Source organism: Canis lupus, chromosome 30 (genome assembly GCF_003254725.2).
Source record: "Canis lupus dingo isolate Sandy chromosome 30, ASM325472v2, whole genome shotgun sequence".
NCBI lineage: Eukaryota > Metazoa > Chordata > Mammalia > Carnivora > Canidae > Canis > Canis lupus.
In genome coordinates this window covers 12,772,804-12,793,748 of record NC_064272.1, presented here as the reverse complement: position 1 = coordinate 12,793,748, position 20,945 = coordinate 12,772,804, and positions in this window count along the sequence as shown.

Here is a 20,945-nt window from a genome sequence, read left to right as displayed (position 1 = left end):
TAAACCTCTGGTTTATCATAGCTATTGATTTGCTTAAGGTGTTCTTCATTTAAAAAACTTAATTCCAATATAGTTAACATACAGTGTTAGTTTCTGCTGTACAATATGGTGATTCAAGAATTCTATATACTACTCAGTGCTTATGAAGAGAAGTGTACTCTTAATCCCCTTCACCTATTTCACCCATCCCCTAACCTACCTCCCCTCTTGTAACTGCCCATTTGTTCTCTATAGTTAAGAGTATGTTTTTTGGTTTATCCCTTTTCTTCCCTTTGTTCATTTGCTTTGTTTCTTAAATTCCACATGAGTGAAATCATATGGTATTTGTCTTTCTCTGACTGATTTATTTCGCTCACCATTATATTCTCTAGATCTATCCATGTCACACAAGGCAAGCTTTCAGGGGCACCTAGGTGGTTCAGTTGGTTAAGCGTCTGATTTGGTTTTAACTCAGCTCACTGTCACAGCTCGGGTCACAGTCTCAGTATGACTACTCTCAGTGGAGAGTCTGCTTAAGATTCTCTCCCTCTGCCCTACCTCCCTAATAAATAAATAAAATATGTTTTTAAATGGCAAGATTTCATTTTTGTTATGGCTAAATATTCCTAAAGTTTTTTTTGTTGTTTAAATATATTTGATATACAATGTTACACTAGTTTCAGGTATAGAACATAGTGATGCAGCTTCTCTGTGTTGTTCTATGCTCACTACAAGTGTAGTTACCATCTGTCATCATACAACACTATTCAATATCATTGACTGCATTCCCAAAGCTGTGACTTTTATTCTCATGAATTGTTCTATAACTGGAAGCCTGTATCTCCCAGTACCCTTTACCCCTTTTGTATATCTCACCATTTCCCTCTCCTATGGCAACCACCAATTCTCTATATTTATAGGTCTGATTCTGCTTTTTGTTTTGTTTTGTTTTATAGATTCCACATATAAGTGGAATCATATGGTATTTGTCTTTCTCTGACATTTCACTTAGCATAATATTGTCTAGGTCTATCTATGATGTAGCAAATGACACAATCTAATCCAGTCTTAAGGCTGTTTGTGTATACATACACACTAAATCTTATCCATTTATCTATCAAAGGATGCTTAGGTTGCTTCTGTATATTGGCTGTTGCAAACAATGCTACAATAAACATAGGGGTGCATATGTCTTTTCAAATTAGTATTCTTGGGACACCTGGGTGGCTCAGCAGTTGAGCACTTGCCTTTGGCTCAGGGTGTGATCCTGTGGTCCCAGGACTGAGTCCCACATGGCTCCCTGCATGGAGCCTGCTTCTCCCTCTGCCTATGTCTCTGCATCTTTCTGTGTGTCTCTCATGAATAAATAAATAAAATCTTAAAAAAATTAGTATTCTTATTTTCTTCAGGGAAAATACCCAGTAGTGGAATTACTGGATCATATGGTATTTCCATTTTTAGTTTTTTGAGGAACCTCTCTACTGTTTTCCATAGTGGCCATAAAAGTTTGGTTTGCCATCAACAGTATAAAAAGATTCCTTTTTCTCCACAATCTCACCAACACTTATTATTCTGTTTTTAACTTTAGCCATTCTGACAGGTGTAAGGTAATACTTCATTGTGGTTTTGATTTGCATTTCCCTGATTATTAGTAGTATTGAGTATCTTTTAATGTATCTATCTGTTGGCCATCTGTATATCTTCTTTGAAAAAGTGTCTATTCAGATGCTCTGTCCATTTTTTTGGTTGGATTATTTGTTTGCTATTGTTATAGAAGTTCTCATATATTTTGGAAATTAACCCCTTATCAGGTATATCATTTGCAAATATCCTCCTTTGTACATTGCCTTTTTGTTCTATTGACTTCCTTTGCTCTACAAAACTTTATTTTGATGTAGTCTTAATAGATTTTTGCTTTAATGTTTCCCTTGCCTTAGGAGACACAGATTTTAAAAATGGAAATGTTCTATGCCCAATATCAGAGAAATTACACCTTGTGTTTTCTTCTAAAACTTTTGTGGTTTCAGTGCTTATTTTAGATCTTCAATCCATTTTTAGTTTATTTTTGTGTATGGTGTTAGGAAGTGGTCTAGCTTCATTCTCGCTAGTATTGCTGCCCAGTTGCTGCCCAGTATTCCCGGCACCATTTGTTGAAGAGACAGTCTTTTTCCCAACGTATGTTCTTGCTTCCTTTGTCATAGATTAACTGATCATACAAGTGGCTTTATTTCTGGGCTCTCTAGTCTATTGATCTATGTGTTCGTCTTTATGCCAGTATCCTACTGTTTTGATTCATTGAACTTTGTAGTACATCTTGAAACCTGGGATCATGACACCTCTAGCTTTGTTTTTCCTTATCAATATTGCTTTGTCTATCTTTTGTGGTTCCATGCAAATTTTAGGATTATTTGTTTTGGTTATGTGAACAATTTTAGTTGGCATTTTGATAGGGATTGCATTAAATCTGTACATTGGTTTGGGTAGTATGGGCATTTTAACCATATTGGTCCTCCAATCCATGAGGATGGAATATTTTCCCATTTGTTTATGCCATCTTCAGTTTCTTTCATTAATATTTTATAGTTTTAAGAGTACAGGTCTTTCATTGTCCTTGGTTATATTTATTCCTAGGTTTTATTCTTTTTGTGCAATTGTAACTGGAATTCTTAATTTCTCTTTCTGTACCTCATTATTAGTGTATAGAAATGCTACTGATTTCTGGGTATTAATTTTGTATCCTGTGACTTTACTGAATTCATTTATTACTTCTAATTGCTTTTTGGTGGAGTCTTCAAGATGTTTTATGTATGCACCATGTCTTCTGCAATAGTGACTTTTTTTTTTTTTTTTTTAGATTTTTATTTATTAGAGAGAGAGAGTATACAAGCTGGGGTGAGTAGCAGAGGGAGAGGGAGAAGCAGACTCTCCACTGAGCAGGGAGCCTGATGCTGGGCTGGATCCCAGGACCCTAAGATCATGACCCAAGCTGAAAGCAGACATTTAACCCATAAGCCACCCATGTGCCCCAAAGGTGACATTTTAACTTATTTCTTTTTTGATTGCTGAAGCTAGAAGTTTCAGTATGATGTGAATAGAAGTGGCAAGAGGGGATATCCTTGTGGTGTTCTCAATCTTAAAGGAAAAACTCAAGTTTTCACTTTAAGTATGATGTTAGCTTCAGATTTTTCATGTATGGTCTTTATTATATTGAGGTATGTTCCCTCTAAACCCACTGTATTGAGACTTTTTATTGAGAATGGATGCCAAATTTTGTCAAATGCTTTTTCTGTATCAAGAAATAACCTAATTTTTATCCTTTGTTTTGTGGTGTACATGATGACTGGTTGGTGAATATTGAAACTTCCTTACAACCCTGGAATAAAATCCACTTGATTGTGATGAATGATATTTGTAATGTGTTATTGAATGTGGTTTGCTAACCTCTTATTGAGGATTTTTGTATCTATGTTCATCAGAGATTAGTCTGTAGTTTTCTTTTTTTGTAGTGTCTTTGTCTGGTGTTGGTATCAGAGTAATGCTGGCCTCACTGGATATATTTGACAGCTTTGTTCCTGTTCCATTATTTGGAATAGTTTGAGGAGAATAAGTATTGGCTCTTCTTTAAATGTTTGGTGAAATTCACTTATGAATCCATCTGGTCCTGGACTTTTCTCCTTTGGTATTTTGTGATTACCAGTTTAATTTTATTACTAGTGATGAGTCTGTTCAGATTTTGTTTATCCTGATTTAGTTTTGGAATATTATATGTTTTTAGACATTTATCTATTTCTTTTAGGTTGTTCACTTTGTTTGCATATAATTTTTCATAGAATTCTCTTATAATTCTTTGTACTTCTGTATCAGTTGTTTCTCTATCATGTCTAATTTCATTTTATTTGGCTTCTTATTTTTTCTTAAAGAGTTATCATTTTTTTCTTTTCAAAGATCCTACTCCTGGTTTCATTGATCCATCCTTCCTTCCTTCCTTCCTTCCTTCCTTCCTTCCTTCCTTCCTTCCTTCCTTCCTATGTCATTTATTTCTGCTCTGATCTCTATTATTTCCTTCTATCTGCTCACCATGGGCTTTATTCTTTTTCTAGTCCCTTTAGGTGTTTGAGCTTTTGTTTCTTGAGGCAGACTGGTATTGCTATTTATTTCCCTTTTAGAACAGATTTCACTGCATCCCAAAGATTTTGGACCATTGTGTTTACATTTTCATTTGTCTCCATGTATTTTTTAAATTTCTTCTTTGATTGCTCCATTGACTTATTTGTTGTGTGGTATCATGTTTAGTTTCCACATGTTTGTTTGTTTTTTTTCTAGTTTTTACCTTGTGATCAATTCTAGTTTCATACTGTTGAGGTCATGAAAGATTCATGGTATTTCAGTTTCTTAGATTTATGGAGGCTTATTTTATGATCTAAAATGTGACCTATTTTGGAGAATGTTTCATGTACACTTGAAAAGAATGTGTATTGTGTTTTGGATGTAATGTTCTGTATATATCTGTCCATGAGGTCTAATGTGCTATTCAAAGACAGTGTTTCATTATTGATTTTTATTTTGCCTGGATGATCTATCCATTATGTAAATGGGGTATTAAAGTCCCCTACTATTATTGCATTCCATTTCATTAATATTTGCTTTACGTATTTAGGTTCTCCAATGTTGAGGTGTAGATATTTACAATTGTTATATCCTTTGTTGGACTGTTCTCTTTATCGTTATATAATCCCCTACTTTGGCTCTTATTATAGTCTTTGCTTTAAAGTCTATTTTGTCTTATAGAAGTATTGCTACCCTGGCTTTTTGTTTTCACTTCTATTTGCATGATAAATGTTTTCCCATCCCCTTACTTTTAGCCTATATGTGTCCTCACATATAGGTCTGAGGTGAGTCACTTGTAGGCAATATATAGATGTTTTTGTTGTTATTTTTAATCCATTCCACCATCTTTGTCTTTTCATTTGAGTATGTAGGCCATTTACATTTAAAGTATGATAGGCATATTATTGTTTACATCTTATTTCTTTTATAGTTCTGTTTTCTTGTGTTACTCTCTTTTATGTGATTTTCTATAATATCATGTTTGACTTTCTTTTATTGTGTATCCATTATAGGTTTTGGGTTTGTGGTTAACATGAGGTTCATATATAACATCCTACATACATAACAGTCTATATTAAGTTAATGGTCATTTAAGTTCAAAGGCATTCATTCATTCATTTGCTCATTCATTTTTGTATATTTTTTTCTTGGAGTTCGATTTGCCAACATATAGCTTAATAACCAAGGCTCATTCCATCAAGTGCCCCCCTTGGTGCCCATCACCCAGTCACCCCATTCCCTTACCCACCTCTCTTTCCACTACTCCTTGTTCATTTCCCAGAGTTAGGTGTCTCTCATGTTCTGTCACCCTCACTAATATTTCCCCACTCATTTTCTCTCCTTTCCCCTTTATTCCCTTTCACTATTTTTTATATTCCCCAAATGAATGAGACCATAGTGTTTGTCCTTCTCTGATTGACTTATTTCACTCAGCATAATACCCTCCAGGTCCATCCACATTTGAAGCAAACGGTGGGTATTCGTCATTTCTAATGGCTGAGTAAAACTCCATTATATATATAGACCACATCTTCTTTATTCATTCATCTTTCGATGGACACTGAGGCTCATTCCACAGTTTGGCTATTGTGGACATTGCTGCTATAAACATTGGGGTGCAGGTGTCCGCTGTTTCACTGCATCTGTATCTTTGGGAAAATCCCCAGCAGTGCAATTGCTGGGTCATAGGGTAGTTCTATTTTTAACTTTTTGAGGAACCTCCACAGTTTTCCAGAGTGGCTATACCAGTACATATTCCCACCAATAGTGTAAGAGGGTTCCCCTTTCTCCACATCCTCTCCAACATTTGTTTCCTGTCTTTTTCATTTTCACCATTCTCACTGATGTGAGGTGATTTCTCATTGTGGTTTTGATTTGTATTTCCCTGATGGGAAGTGATACAGAGCATTTTCTCATGTGCTTGTTGGCCATGTCTATGTCTTCTTTGGTGAAATTTCTGTTCATGTCTTTTGCCCATTTCATGATTGGATTGTTTGTTTCTTTGGTGTTGAGTTTAATAAGTTCTTTATAGATCTTGGATACTAGCACTTTATCTGATAGGTCATTTGCAAGTGTCTTCTCCCATTTTGTAAGCTTTTAGTTTTGTTGACTGTTTCTTCTGTGCAGAAGCTTTTTATCCTGATTAAGTCCCAATTGTTCATTTTTGCTTTTGTTTTGCTTGCCTTCATAGATGTATCTTGCAAGAAGTTGCTGTGGCCAAGTTCAAAAAGGGTGCTGCCTGTGTTCTTCTCTAGGATTTTGATGGATTCTTGTCTCACATTTAGATCTTTCATCCATTCTGAGTTTATCTTTGTGTCTGCGGTAAGAGAATGGCCTAGTTTTATTCTTCTGCATGTGGCTGTCCAATTTTCCCAACACCATTTATTGAAGAGACTGTCCTTTTTCCAGTGGATAGTCTTCCCTGCTTTGTCGAATATTAGTTGACCATAGAGTTGAGGGCCCATTTCTGTGTTCTCTATTGTGTTCCATTAACCTATGGGTCTGTTTTTGTGCCAGTACCACACTGTCTTGATGATCACAGCTTTCTAATACAGCTTGACATCTGGCATTGTGATGCCCCCAGCTCCTGTCTGCTTTTTAAATATTCCCCTGGCTATTTGGGGCCTTTTCTGATTCCACACAAATCGTAAGATGATTTGTTCCAACTCTCTGAAGAAAGTCTATGGTATTTTGATAGGGATTGCATTAAACGTGTAAATTGCCCTGGGTAACATTGACATTTTCACAATATTAATTCTGCCAATCCATGAACATGGAATATTTTTCCATCTCTTTGTGTCTTCCTCAATTTCTTTCAGAAGTGTTCTATAGTTTTTGGGGTATAGATCCTTTACCTCTTTGGTTAGGTTTATTCCTAGGTATCTTATATTTTGGGGTGCAATTGTAAATGGGATTGACTCCTTAATTTCTTTCTTCAGTTTCATTGTTAGTGTATAGAAATGCCACTGATTTCTGTGCATTGATTTTTTGTATCCTGCCACATTGTTTAATTGCTGTATGAGTTCTAGCAATCTTGGGGTGGAGTCTTTTGGGTTTTCTGTATGCAGTATCATGTCATCTGTGAAAAGGGATAGTTTGACTTCTTCTTTGCCAATTTGAATGCCTTTAATGTCTTTTTGTTGTCTGATTGCTGAGGCTAGGACTTCTAGTACTATGTTGAATAGCAGTGGTGAGAGTGGACATCCCTGTTGTGTTCCTGATCTTAGGGGGAAAGGCTCCCAGTGTTTCCCCATTGGGAATTATATTTGCTGTGGGCTTTTGTAGATGGCTTTTAAGATGCTGAGGAATGTTCCCTAGCCTGGCTCCTGGAGGGGCCCCTCCCCCACTAGATTCTTTTTTATTTTTTTCCCTTCCTACCTTGTTAGAAGTGCAAGCTCTTCTCTCTATAGCGTTCCAGCTGTTCTCTTTAAATCTCAGGTAAAATTCATAGGTTTTCAGGATGATTTGAAAGTTATCTAGGAAAGTTGGTGGGGACAGGTGACTTGGGGACCCTACTCCTCTGCCACCTTGCCCCCCACCCTCAAATACATTCTTAGAGATTTTTTTTTACTCTCTCCTCCATGTTTTATATATGCTATCATATTTTACATCTTACTATTCATAATATTCTTACGTCTATTTATGGCCATCTTTCACAAAGAAGTTTCTTTAACATTTCCTGCAAGTCTGGTTTAATGATGATAAAGTCCTTCAACTTTTGTTTTTCTGGAAACTCTTTAAGTGTCTTTCAAATCTGAATAATAACCTTAATGAGTATTCTTGGTTATAGGGTAGTTTTTTGTTCATTTGTTTTCCTTTCAGCACTTTGAATATATCATGTCACTCTCTTTTGGCCTGCAAGGTTTCTGCTGAAAAACCAGCTGATAGCATAATAAGGCTTTCACTGTAGGTAACAGTTTGAGTCTCTCTGGCTGCTGTTATAATTCTCTTTAACCTGTGATATTTTAATTATTATGTGTTGTGTTGTGGACTTCCTTAGGTTTATCTTACTTGGAACTCTGTGCTTCTTGAACCTGGATATCTATTTTCTTCCCTAGATTTGGGAAATTTTCAGTTACTATGTGTTCAACTAAGTTTTTTGCCCCTTTCTTCTTCTGGGGCCCCTATTCAAATGTTTGTTCACTTGATGTTCTACACAAGATCCCTTAACCCATGTTCATTTTTATATTTTTTTTTTTAGTTTTTTTTTTTTCTCTTTTTGCTGTTCAGCTTGGATGCTTTCCTTTCTCTGTCTTCCAGATCACTGATACATTCCTCTGCATCTGCTAATCTCCTGTTGATTCCATCTAGTGTGTTTTTAAGTTATCGTATCCTTCAACTCTGATTGGTTCTTTTGAATATTTCCTTTCTCTTAATTGAAGGTCACACTGAGTTATTCCACTCATCTTTCCAGCCCAGTGAGCATCTTTACAATCCTTACTTTAAATTCTTTATAAGGCATATTGCTTATCTCCATTTCATTTAGTTCTTCCGAGGTTTTTGTTTTATTCTTTCTTTTGAAGTACATTCTTCTGTCTCTCCATTTTGCTTGGTTTTGGTATTCCTATAGATTAGGTGGAAGAGCTACTTCTTTTAACCTTGAAGGTATGGTGTTATGTATGGTCTTTCCTTATGTAGACTGTGTGGGTTTGGTGACTTTTGCGGGCTGGCTGGAGCTGTGACTGATGTGATCTTAGGGCCTTATGCACAGCAGATATCCTGGCATGACAACTAAATCTGAAGTTGGTGCAGTCTGAGGTGTATTGAGGTTTTGTGCCAAGGGCACCCTAGCAGGACTGCTAAATCTGAAGTGCCCTGAAAAGACAACTGAAGTTGAAGTGGTTGCAAGCTGGATTATCCTATGGCTTTCCACATGCACGGTGACCTGATGGGACAGCTAAAGCTGAACTGGGTGTCAACAAAGATGTCCCATGGTTCTCAGTCCAGGGAGTACCCCGGCCAGGTTACTGGAGCAGAGGCTCATGTGGACAAGTATGTTCTAGTGTGCTCCATGCAGAGGGTGCTTTGGGGTAGCTGGAACTGATGCAGGAATAGGCTGACATTCCTGTGGCACTCTTCTGGAGCACTCTGTGCTGGCTGTGCCCTAGCCAGTCATCTGAATCTGAAGTGATGTGGGCCTGGGGTGTTCTAGGGTGTTTTGCACCTGTATCACCTTTGCACAAAGGCTGGAGCTGTCACGTACCCTAGCAGGTATGTCTCAGTGTGCATTACCCTATGGCCACCTTGGTGGGATGGGTGGGGCTAGTGTGGACTAAGTGCCTGGGGTCACTGAGGCAGCAGACTAGATAGGGCCTAGACTATACACTGGCCTATGATTTGATTTCATAATGTAGAAGGAGTACAAACTATGTCCATAAGCCCCTCACACACATACACACCTAGAGAGAGTTTCAGCAAATCCCCCACTGTTAGCAGGGTTCTAGGGCTGCCTCTTGTATACACTAGCTGCTCTTTTAAACTGTAGCTCCTTGTCAATACCCAAGGACAGAGGAATCTGTTCCTGGTCCTTCAGTACTATCCCTCTTCACTGTAGTTCACAGCATCGGTTGGGGGGGGGGGTTCCTTTTGTTACCATGTCCCCACATCTCCTGTTCTCTTTTGCCTCTTTCTATCTTTTGTCATGCAGAAGCTGTTCAGTTGACCCTCAGTCCTCTTTCAGGAGGAATTGTTCTACATCATCAGGATTAACTAAAGTGTAACTGTGCCTGGTCTTACTAGACTCCTGTATTGGGATTGGGTTTGTTTGTTTAAGATCATGACAGGCCTTTAGGAAACCGTGTACTCTGAGTGGGCACAAGAAGAGCTGAGTGATACAGGTGATGGACTAGAATGTTATTGGGGCCCTTCTCATACCAATTGTTTTTGATAGTCCTCACATCAAGAGGTGGAGTTTTCCTCCCTTGTAACTGGTCTGATTTTGGCAACTTGCTTGAAATAGAACTGATGCCACATGACTTCTGAGGCTAGGCTAGAATTTGCAATGGAGATTCTACCTTTCTTCTCAGCTTGGAGTTTAAGTTACAGTATAGGAAACCCAGCTCCCTTTAGACTCTCAGGATATGAGGAAGCTGAAGCCATTCAGTGAGACCTCAAGTAGTGTTCTAGATGCTAGCATCAGCTGATGCCAGCCTTTGATTCATCCCAGACCAAGTGCCAAATATGATGCAAGAAGCTTCCAGATGATTCTGGCACCTTATGTGTGAAACACTTCTAGTAATTTGAGTCATCTTAGTTAGGTCTCCAGGTATCATGGCTTCAAACTTGTTTTGTGAATATTCTGCACACAGAACTCATGACCGTCATAAAGTGTTTTTTTTTTTTTTTCCAGTGACATTAATTGTTAGGGTCGTTTATTTCAAGTAATCAACAACCAGAACCTGGCCCTAGGATTAACATTCAACCAATGAGAGGAGTTGGTCAATAAATACTACATACTACATCTTCTTTGTTCTTGAAATTCCAAGGTATCTTCTACAGAGTGTCTCTGTGATTTCCCAGCAAGATTGAATCCTCCTTGTCTATAGAGGTGATTGATTCATAAACACAGACTTATTCACTTTCATCTATTCCCTGCCTTACTTTCCCAATCTCTGACTCTACTTCATGGGGTTCATCTCTCAAATAAATTCCTTGTACCCAAATCCTGTCTCAGTCTCTGCTTTTACAGAAACTCAACCAAGAGTAGATTCAATTTTGTTTTTCTGTTTTATGGTTTTGTTTCTATATGGACGGTAACCAGCCCCCTTGCCATTTATTGCAAACACACTCTCCTTTGACCAGTAGTACCACCTCTGTTCTAGATCAGTATTTACTTAAAATTATTTTTCTGGGATAATTATTCCATTGATCTATTTTTCTATCCCTATGCCAATATTAAGCATTTCTATCATTTAGGGCCATTCTCCTCATTTCTGTTATCCTATTTAGGAGAAAAAGTGAATATTTAGTAGCTTAAAATAGTAACCATGATTATATATTATTTCACATAAGTTCTGAAGGTCAGTAATTTATTTGGAAGCAGATTAGCTGAGTGGTTCTAGCATAAGGCTACTCATGAGTTTTCAATCCAGGTGTCATCCAGGACGCCAGCCCTCTGAAGACTTGCTGCAGCTGAAGGATATGCTTCTAAGATGACACACTCCCATAGATATTGATCAGAGGCCTCTGTTTCTCACTTTGTAGGCCCCTGCATAGGGTAGCTTCAGTGCTTTCATGACATGACTGCTGATTTCCTTCAGAATAATCAAGAGAAAGAGTAAGGAGAAAGCTGCAATGCACCTTTCATGACCTAGTGATACACTATCACTTTTATCACTTTTTATGTCTTAAAAGCAAGTCACTGAGTCCAGCCCACACTCAAGGAGAGGGAAATTAGTTTCTATCTTTTGAAGGGAGAAGTATCAAAAAATTTATAGACACACTTTAAAACCATCACGTTGTGTCCAGCCAATCCATGAATGTAATATATCTCTACATATTTAGACTTTTCTAAAATGTTAATTTTTTTCCATTAAGTTTTGGAAAAAGTTAGATTCATTCTGAGTTACATTAAATTTATATATTTTTGCTAATTACCTCTTTTAAACACTGTCATTTTCTATTTCTCACTTTGGTGTATAAATACAACTTATTTTTTTTGCATAGCAAACATATGACAACCTTACTCAGTTCTGTCTCAGTGGATTTTCTAAGTATATGAACATGTCATTTGACATTAATCAAAGTCCCCATAGTAAGTAGATGGCATCTTAACACTGGATAATTGAGGAGGACTTAAAAAAATGGTCACTTTTACAAAATGAGTAGTATTTAGGGAAAGCAATAATTCATGATGTAAACACCAATGTTTTTGTGTGAAAACAAAAGTGATTACCTAAACCTCAAGAAATAACTGTATGGGGAAGACAATTAGGCAGGATTCACAGCCTTTGTTAAAAGGACAAAGAGAGGGAGCCAGGGAAATACATACCTCAATCTTTCTCCTCTCAATATTCTACTAGTGTCTATTATTGGCCAAATTCAAATGCCAGAAAATAAAGCCATTGATGCTTTTCATTCAGGTAAGTCTCCTGGAGCACAAAGAACAGAGGAAGTGGAATGAAGATCCAAAAAGAAAATAGAAGGTATCTAGCACAATCTGTTAAAGAAAAATTTTATTTCTTCATTCCTAATTGTTATTCCCTCAGAAATGAATTGTTAGTTAATATACCTAAGTTTTGGTGGGAGGAAAAAAAGTCGAGAGAGAGAGAGAGAGAGAGAGAGAGAGAGAGAGAGAGAGAGACTGACTTCCCAAACAACAGTCAACAGTATCTGATACCATGTAACCTCAGGTACTAAGAGAACTAGCAAGTAAACCTGCAGGCCCCCTAGAAATCATAGGTGAATTTCTATGGAAGTTAACTCAGGAAGTTAAGAACTGGTTGATTTGATATTAAAAATTGAAAGATACTACTACAACTTCTCACACAGTGTCCTAACCCTGAGAAGATTGAAAGATCATAGGTGGCAGTAATTCGGCTGTGTGATAATTAAATCATGCCACTAACAATTGAGTTTCCCTTTTTTAGATATTTGTAGACCACATTAAAGATGTACAAGTTTTAGTTTTGTGTGTGTGAAATTTCAACCCTCTATGACATCATTACAGGAGGATTTGATATATACAGTCCTCATTCCAGTACTAGTGGGTAGTAAAATAGTTGCTCTCAGGGTACCTAAAAACTTAAGATTGATGTTAGAGGTCACACCACAAGGTAGTCTACTTAGGATCAGGATGAATCAGTGTCTTTGTCAGTGACTTGGAAAGGACTTTCAATAATATGTCCTTCAAATTTGAAAATATTCTTAAGAGACATTCAATATATTGCTATTAATCTTGAGGAAAGCATTTTTGGAAAAACCTGTAATAACTACTCTATATGTCATGCTATGTTCACCACAAGTATCGCTCCCATCTGTCACCATACAACTCTATTCCAGTGTCATTGCAGAGTGAGGAATCTTAACTCCATGGATATTAGAGACAGGGAGTTACAAATCTGTGGCTCTAGGGGGCCTTCTAAGTATGCCTAACAAGAAGTAGATTAAGACAGTTCAATCAAAAAGATATAGTCAATTCATAGTTAGCACTAATAATGTCCCTAATAGATCTCTACATATCCTTAGAAGGAACAATTTGATAAATTTCTTAGGCTGAGGAGCAGAGGTAAAAACTTCATCCCACCCACATACAGAGCATGCCCAAGGAATTATAGGTAATGGAGGGCCACCTACCTGCTATCAAAAGAATGGGACTAGCAGGTCTGCTAATCCATAAAACTGCTATTTCACTGAACAGGCTATGCCTACTTAGAGCAAAATTGCTCAAGATAATAGGAGAAAGAGACCCATGAGGGGCATCATCCTTTTTCCCCCATTTCTTCACGTGCTTGGCTTCTTCTCTCAATAAGTGCTGTTTAAAGTTGCAATGAATATTTATTTGATAAAATTCCAAATTATTATATTTTCCAGAAATAGAAGTGCTCCTATGTCTGGATTTGGCCCTAACCATATAGTAAATTTTCCTAAGGCTGGTTATCACCCCTATGTATTATCTAGATCTTTTGCTACTTCCATGCTTATTTATTCTTTATAAACTGGAGGAAGTTCCAGGGAGAGGAAAGGTAGGAATGAAAACACAGAAAACAAGAATACTTAAAAATGTGTATCCATTAAAAGAAATTTAGTGAAAGAGGAGAATTCATTCAAGTCCTTGAAAACCCTTGTCTGTAACTGGCATGTCCAGCCTTTTTAATTTCCTAGCAATAGAATCCTATGGTATACTTGTTCTCTGAAGAGTCAAGATGCAGAGACTGGAAGAGTGTCTTGATAGTTAAATTTTTATTTTTCAGCAAAGTCACAGAACAGCATCGACTATAGAGAAAGTAGTGTTTCTTTCTTTCTGGATTCATTGTTCAGAATCCAAAAGTAGGATGGAATCCTTTAGGAATATGTAGCTGCTTCACCAAGGTGACACGACAGGAGGGAGGGAAGGCCTCTTGGGACTGCTTTGTGAACAAAGGTTCAAAGATCCTTTGCATATGAGCTTTATTTATATTCCCTGATATTAGTCTATATTTCATTTTTTTGGTAAATGGGAATAAAATCTATGTGCTTATCAATTGCTCAATAAGGGAAGACTATTTATTTATTTATTTATTTATTTATTTATTTAAGAGGAGAGAAGGAGGTATGCGGTGAAGGGGGAGAGGGAGAGAAAGAATCTTAAGCAGGTTCCATGCACAGTGCAGAGACCAGCACAGGGCTTGATGTTACAACCCCAAGATCATGCCCTGAGCAGAAATCAAGAGTCAGACACTTAACTGACCGAGTCACTCAGGTGCCCCAAGACTGTTGTTAAGTCAAATTCAAACACAAAGCTCCCAGTGTTTACGTTAAGCATTTTTTATATTACATTGTTAAGCATTTTTATCTAATAGCACTACTCCAGAGTAGTATGTCTATTACTAGAAAATGCACTAGAAACTCTGAACTTTGATTTCCTTATCCGTAAAGTTGAATGAAATGTTGGGCCACAAAAAAAATAAAAAATAAAAACAAAAAAATAAAAAAAATTAAGTCTCCTTTTGCAAAGTACCAAAGTTCCTTTCAGGCACCTAATGAGTTACCACTGCATGGAGAGTTTCCCAGAACATTACACCTGAAGCAGCTCTGCTTGTCTCAATTTTCATATATTAAAATTAAGGATGCATTTAATAATCCCATTGCTTAAAAATAAAGTTTGAAAATATTAGACTGGAGGATTCCTAAGGTTTCTTCCAGTTTGTATATTCTTTAATTCTATTAATTAATGGGGACTATTTGACCAGAGAACAGAAGGCTAAGGTATGACTTGATTCATGTCCTCAGTAGCATGAGGAATTTTATAAAGGAAAAACTTATTGGCCTTTTTATGTCCACAGGGGGGCAACATAAAAGCAGCAGGCTTAGATTAAAAGAGGGATGTTTCTATTTGAATGTAAGGCATGGGCTTTTGTCCATCACAATGATGAACAAAGAAGATGGAGTAAGTAATCATCAGCCTGGAGAATTGGGAACATTTTCTTCAGTTGTAGAGTCAATTACCTTGAGAAGTACATCCTGGCCACATGATGAGAGAAGTCAATAACTTTTAAGAAACTGGTAGGGGACAGAGATATCTCATATTTGATGCAAGGATCAATCTAAAACCTCACTGCAGAGGCAACTCATCATAGTCTGATCTTCCTGTGTAGTTCGTTAAGGTTGTCTGGATGCAAAGAACTTGAGCACAGTTAGCCCACGTGTAAAACAGGTACAGGTAGTGGTTCTTGAGCTTGGCTATCAATCACAATCCCCTGGGGGAGCTGTAAAAATTATGTATCCCAGACCCCTCAAATGTGAATCTTTAAGGAGGGAGTGACTTACCTGTGGGAGGAAGGTCACATGACTACAAAGGATGTATGTTTAGGATTACAGAACCAAGGAGAGAAAGCAGAGGGGATGGCTTTAGAGGGTTTGGTTTGGTTTGGTTTTTTTTTTAGGGAAGAGCAAGAAAACCAACTAGGATACTACCTGCCGAGAGTGAGGCTGAAAGCAGTACGAGGCTGAAATCCTGAAGATCTATATGCTGGGAGGAAGAAAATGTGACTAGTGTGGATTTAGCTGATAGTCCGGGGGGAGGTTATGGGGGAAATAATAGGCAGTTACAGGAAAGAACATCAAGAAAGAGCAGAGTTCTGGGGAGATCATAAAGGTCTGCTGTGAAGAAGATACTTTGCTAGAGGGTGGCAAAGGAAAGAAAGCAAGAACTTCAGGAGAGGAGGTGGGGAGCAGTTTCACCCTGGAAGGAGCCAGGCATCAGATGTTAAATAAGAAGGTAGCTGGAGTAGAGACTGAAGTCTAGCCTTGCCCAGGCCTGAAGCCAGTGAAGGGAGTAAACTCTGTTAAAGACTCTTTACAGTAAAAGGTAGGAGGGGGATTTGCCCAAGTCCAAAGCAGATGCAGCATTCTGAAGCTTCTAACTTAGGTCAAAGATAAATGTCTTCCCTGGTGGTTCTTTAAGAAGTACAAGCTTTTCCTAATAAGCTGGGCTTTATGAAGATAGAAAACTTGGCAGGGAGCTAATGATTCATTGGCTGCTTTTTTTCTAGGGAAGATCCTTACCCCAAGCCTGCTGAAACTGTTTACCAAGAAAGAGCTTTTATTATTCCTTCCGGAATTCTTTTATGAAATTGGAATTTCATAGGTAGCTTGAAGTGGTAGAGAGCTATACTGAAGTGAGAAATGACCAATTTAAAGCCCTTGTTAGCTTTGTTTTTTGTTTGTTTGGTGGTTGTTTTAAGGGAATTCCCTGAGTCTATCTTTAATACTCAGAAACAGAAACAGTTTGAGTAGGGCCTTAGTCTTGTCTCCTCCTGGCCTTGGCCACCATTTCATTTGCCCCAGCGTATACCTGCTATCACCAACAGGTCAAAAGCCAGTGGTTCCTCATATTGGTGATATCTGCCTCTTATCACACGACTTGGGATTGAGGTCTTGAGGAAACAGATTCTTTTCCTGATCTCAAATAGACAAGCTTCAGATTATCTTATAGATCATAGAAAATGTATGTAGATTAATACACACTCAGGTATGTATGCTTTCTCCTGGGAAAAGGGCTCACAGCTTTTAAAACTCCCAAATAGCTTTGAAGGTGTTGTTTCAGAGAGTAAGAATATCTGCAGTTGGCCTAAGTGTTGTTCCAGCCACTCTATTATGAGAATTAGTATTAGTTTCTTGGTATTAATGAACCACTTAATACCAAGAAAATAGGAACTAAAAGACATTAAGAATGGGACACCTTAACTCTTCTACTGTTCAAGAATAAAGGATCCTAGTCTCTGACTAACGTGGTATAGGCTCTTATGGGATTTTTATGGTTGGGTCCTCCTGTGATTTCCCTTTCAGAGAAAAAGTTCTTGCTGACTGAACTGATCAGGTGACTTTATCAATAACATGTTCTCTTTTTCCCTGAAGCTTGAGCATGAAACATAGTTTGTCTCTATTTAGGAGTTCTGATACTATAGATAAGGGACTGGCTGACAGAACTCTTGAGCTAAGTATAATATGTGGAGGAGAATAAGTGGAAGGATTAACCAGAAACTTTAAAAGCACTGTTAATCAATGGGGGAAGAGTGTTCTTTGTCTTAGTCTCTCAGGGCTATCGGTAGGTAATGTTTAGTACAATTTTGTTTCCTGTAACAAACTTCTAGATTTAAAGCAGATACGCTGTGCCTCACAAGCATTTTATCCTCCTCTTTCCATGAAAGGACAGAGGGGACTGAGGCAATAGTGCTGAAAGCAGATGGAGTGGAGCCACCCAGGAGTGTGGTTCTGTCTCCAATCCCAGTTTTTGTAATGTAATTTTTTGTGTCATTCTCAGTCCTCACTCTTCTTAGGATTCCCCCTTTAGCATAAGGGGGAAGGCACTAAGCCTTCTTTTGAGTGCTCAAGATTAGGTTTTAGGAAGCAGTCACTGGAGTTAATTTCCTTGCCTTTTGCTACTCTTGCTGTGGGGGAAGGTCAAGTTGAAACACGAAGTGTGTGAAGCGTGTTGCTCACTAAATGGTTTTGCCTAAGTCTCCTCAATAAAATGTTTTTCACCGGGCAGCCTGGGTGACTCAGCAGTTTAGAGCTGCCTTTGGCCCAGGGCCTGATCCTGAAGATCCGGGATCGAGTCCCACGTCGGACTCCCTGCATGGAGCCTGCTTCTGACTGTGTGTGTGTGTGTGTGTGTGTGTGTGATGAATAAATAAAATCTTTAAAAAATAAAATGTTTTTCACCATGGTAATTATTTGAATTCTCAACTGTCATCTAAGCTGGACAAAGGGGCAAAACTCCTGTGTAGATGTGTCCATGTGAACTTGTCACTGTCTCCCGGTGTTGTCCATGACTGTACATTCCTGTTTTAACATCTATTCCTGCCCCAACTACCGACAGTCAGACACTGTTCTGATGCTGTTAGAATATTGTATTTAGTAGAGAATCAACTGCTTTCCCCAGTTTGTGCAGAGCACTGCAATTCCCAGTGTAGACCACTGCTTGAATATTAATGGTTGTTCTCAGCAGGGCCCTCCATTCACTGAAAGAAAAGCAGACTCTGCTTACCTGGGTGGTGAACCTCTTCTCTCTGACTGCCTTATGCAATTAGGAGATTTTCCACTGGGTTTTTCTCAGTCCTGTCTTCATCTGAAAGAGCAGTAACTAACTCGGCTTAACTGAGGCTTAACTTTTGCTGTGGACCTATGCCCTTCAAGCTCTGCCAAGGCACAGCAGAATTCTCATTCATCAAATGAATCAAAAAAACATGCTATAGATAAAGAGCTCTGCTCCTCCAGAATCTCACCAAAGAAATTATGGTTCAGGTAAATTACACTTTGCAAATAATGTAATTCCATAAAGTCTTATTCCATTAGTCACTAGAAGGTTCTCTTGATGTGCACTTTTCTTTTTGAAGAAAATTCTCCGGAACAGATGAATGCTGTATTGTCCTTGCCAGTCATGGACATGATATAATATCCATGATATATATAACCATTCCTTAATCTTAATGTAGAGCCACGAAGTCCTCCCTGAACACTTTCAGTACCCATTTAGACACTATTGATGGACATATCACTCTTAACCTGGAAGTTTTGCTATTTCAGCAAGAGAGATGGTGGTGAATAGAGTTTTGAATCATTCCTTGGTCACATGAAGCTCTATATTTTCTTACAGTATTTGAATACTGCTTTTATATATGCTAAATGTCAGTTACTTTTTAAAATAAAGTATTAAAATCTTAGTGATAAAGCAACTTTTACCCACAACTCAGCCACAGAGAAAACTTTGATCTCATGAAATTAATATCATGTTTTTGACCATGATATAGTAAACTTGGGCTTCTCGGATGATTATCACTGAGAATTCACTTCATTTTTTCTAATTAGAATTGTGAATTAATGTTTATCGTATCTCATTTCTAAAAAAAATTTGACTACATTGAGTAGCTTTTCCCTTGCACAGTGTGCAAAATAGGTTGACAATCTGGTTCTTACCATATGATTTATTACACATCATATTTTAAGGCATACTCCATAGATGAGTTTCCAACTTTTTTCATTTAATACTGAATCAAGATTAGGAGACATTACTGGCAAACGACTGTCCTCTGTGAATGAGACAGTAAGGATTGGCAGGCAAATGTAAACCTTTTGCTCATCAAGCAACACTGTAGCATGCTAAGACCCGGCTAAAGCTCATTACTGATTTTTATATACCCTATATACTCCATCCCTATTCAAATCTATGTTGTGGTTAATAGTGACATAACTTCTAAGGAAAGAAAGTTACAACTCTCTTCAGATCATGGGTTTTCAATAATAAACAGAAGTTTCTACTGATATATATCCTCCACAAAGATAATGTTGCCCACTAATCTGTACTATGAACTTCAGTGATTTTTGTCACACTATAAAGATATCCTTGACAAGTGTTACTTATTCACCTAACTTTCCATTGATAATTTTTCACCAGTAACCCATTTTGATTTGTGTCTGAGCATAAATGCTTGACATTAACTTGCTACTAATATTAGAAGGTTCTCAGCAATATGAATCCACATTTGTATTTCCTATAGAGGGGAAAATATAAGGGCCTATGGGTTCAGATTTTTTTTCTTCTTCTTAGGACAGAATTTGGTATTAAGTATTTTGCCTAGAAAGAGTCAAGTGGCCTACCAAAAATCTCGCACCTTAATTAAAAATGGTGCAGAAGCTTCTTTATGCAAACTTTTTTTGACAAATGAGAAACTGTGGGCAAACTGCCAATCCAACAGAATTCATTTTTTTATTCCATGCTATTTTTTTGGCTGCTTGAACAAAATAATTATTCTCTTGCTTCAGCACATAAAACTGACATCCTATACTTGCATTAAGGCATGTTAAAAAATGTCTTAATGTTGTTCTAACATTCAGGATTTCCTTTTTGTTATTAAGTGTCATCAAATATCCATTGATTTAATTGACAATAATAATAACAAGCTCACATTAACCGTAGCTGTGTGCTTGCATGTAAGGATGATGACCACCTCCAAAATGTCTTTATTACCATCCCCTAAGCAAGTGGGAGGCCAACCTCACGCTTTCCTGGATTCCAGTGGCTAATCAGATACTTCATAAGAGGGGAAACCTGTCACTCCAGAAATAGTCATATTCTCCCATCTTTTTTCCTTAACACCCCCCACCCACCTTCAGGCAGTTTAGTGATCTAAGTAGGATTTAAAAACAAAACAAAATACTTTGTAGTTGTGTTTGCACAATCCTCCAGGTGCTAGATGATAAACTAAGATCAGAATCCAGTTCTATCACATTCCTAAGCCGAATATTCTATAAAGTCATGAATTTTAATAGAGGCATTTTGAAATTCAAAGGGGCCATTTTACTTATACCCAGCTCCATTTAACCTGGAACATTTCTTTGTAAAAAGGCATAACTGGGCTTTTCCTTAGGTGAAAAAAATCATATCATTAATCCCTTAAAAGTGTGGATATTCCTTTTACATTTTCAGCTAAGCAGTTCTGAGGCCCTGCTAGGAGTTTTAGATTAGTTTTTGGACATGGTGGTAATAGCACTGCAGAAGCTAAAGCTCGACTCTTATTGATTTCTCAGCAGTTTTACTCTTATATAACCAAGAGTGTCTAGGGTTTGTAATGTGTGAGATCCCCGTGCCCTCAAACTGGAAAAGTGCTAAAATTAGGAAAAGATATTTATTAGTTATTGCCTTAAGATCACAGATGTGG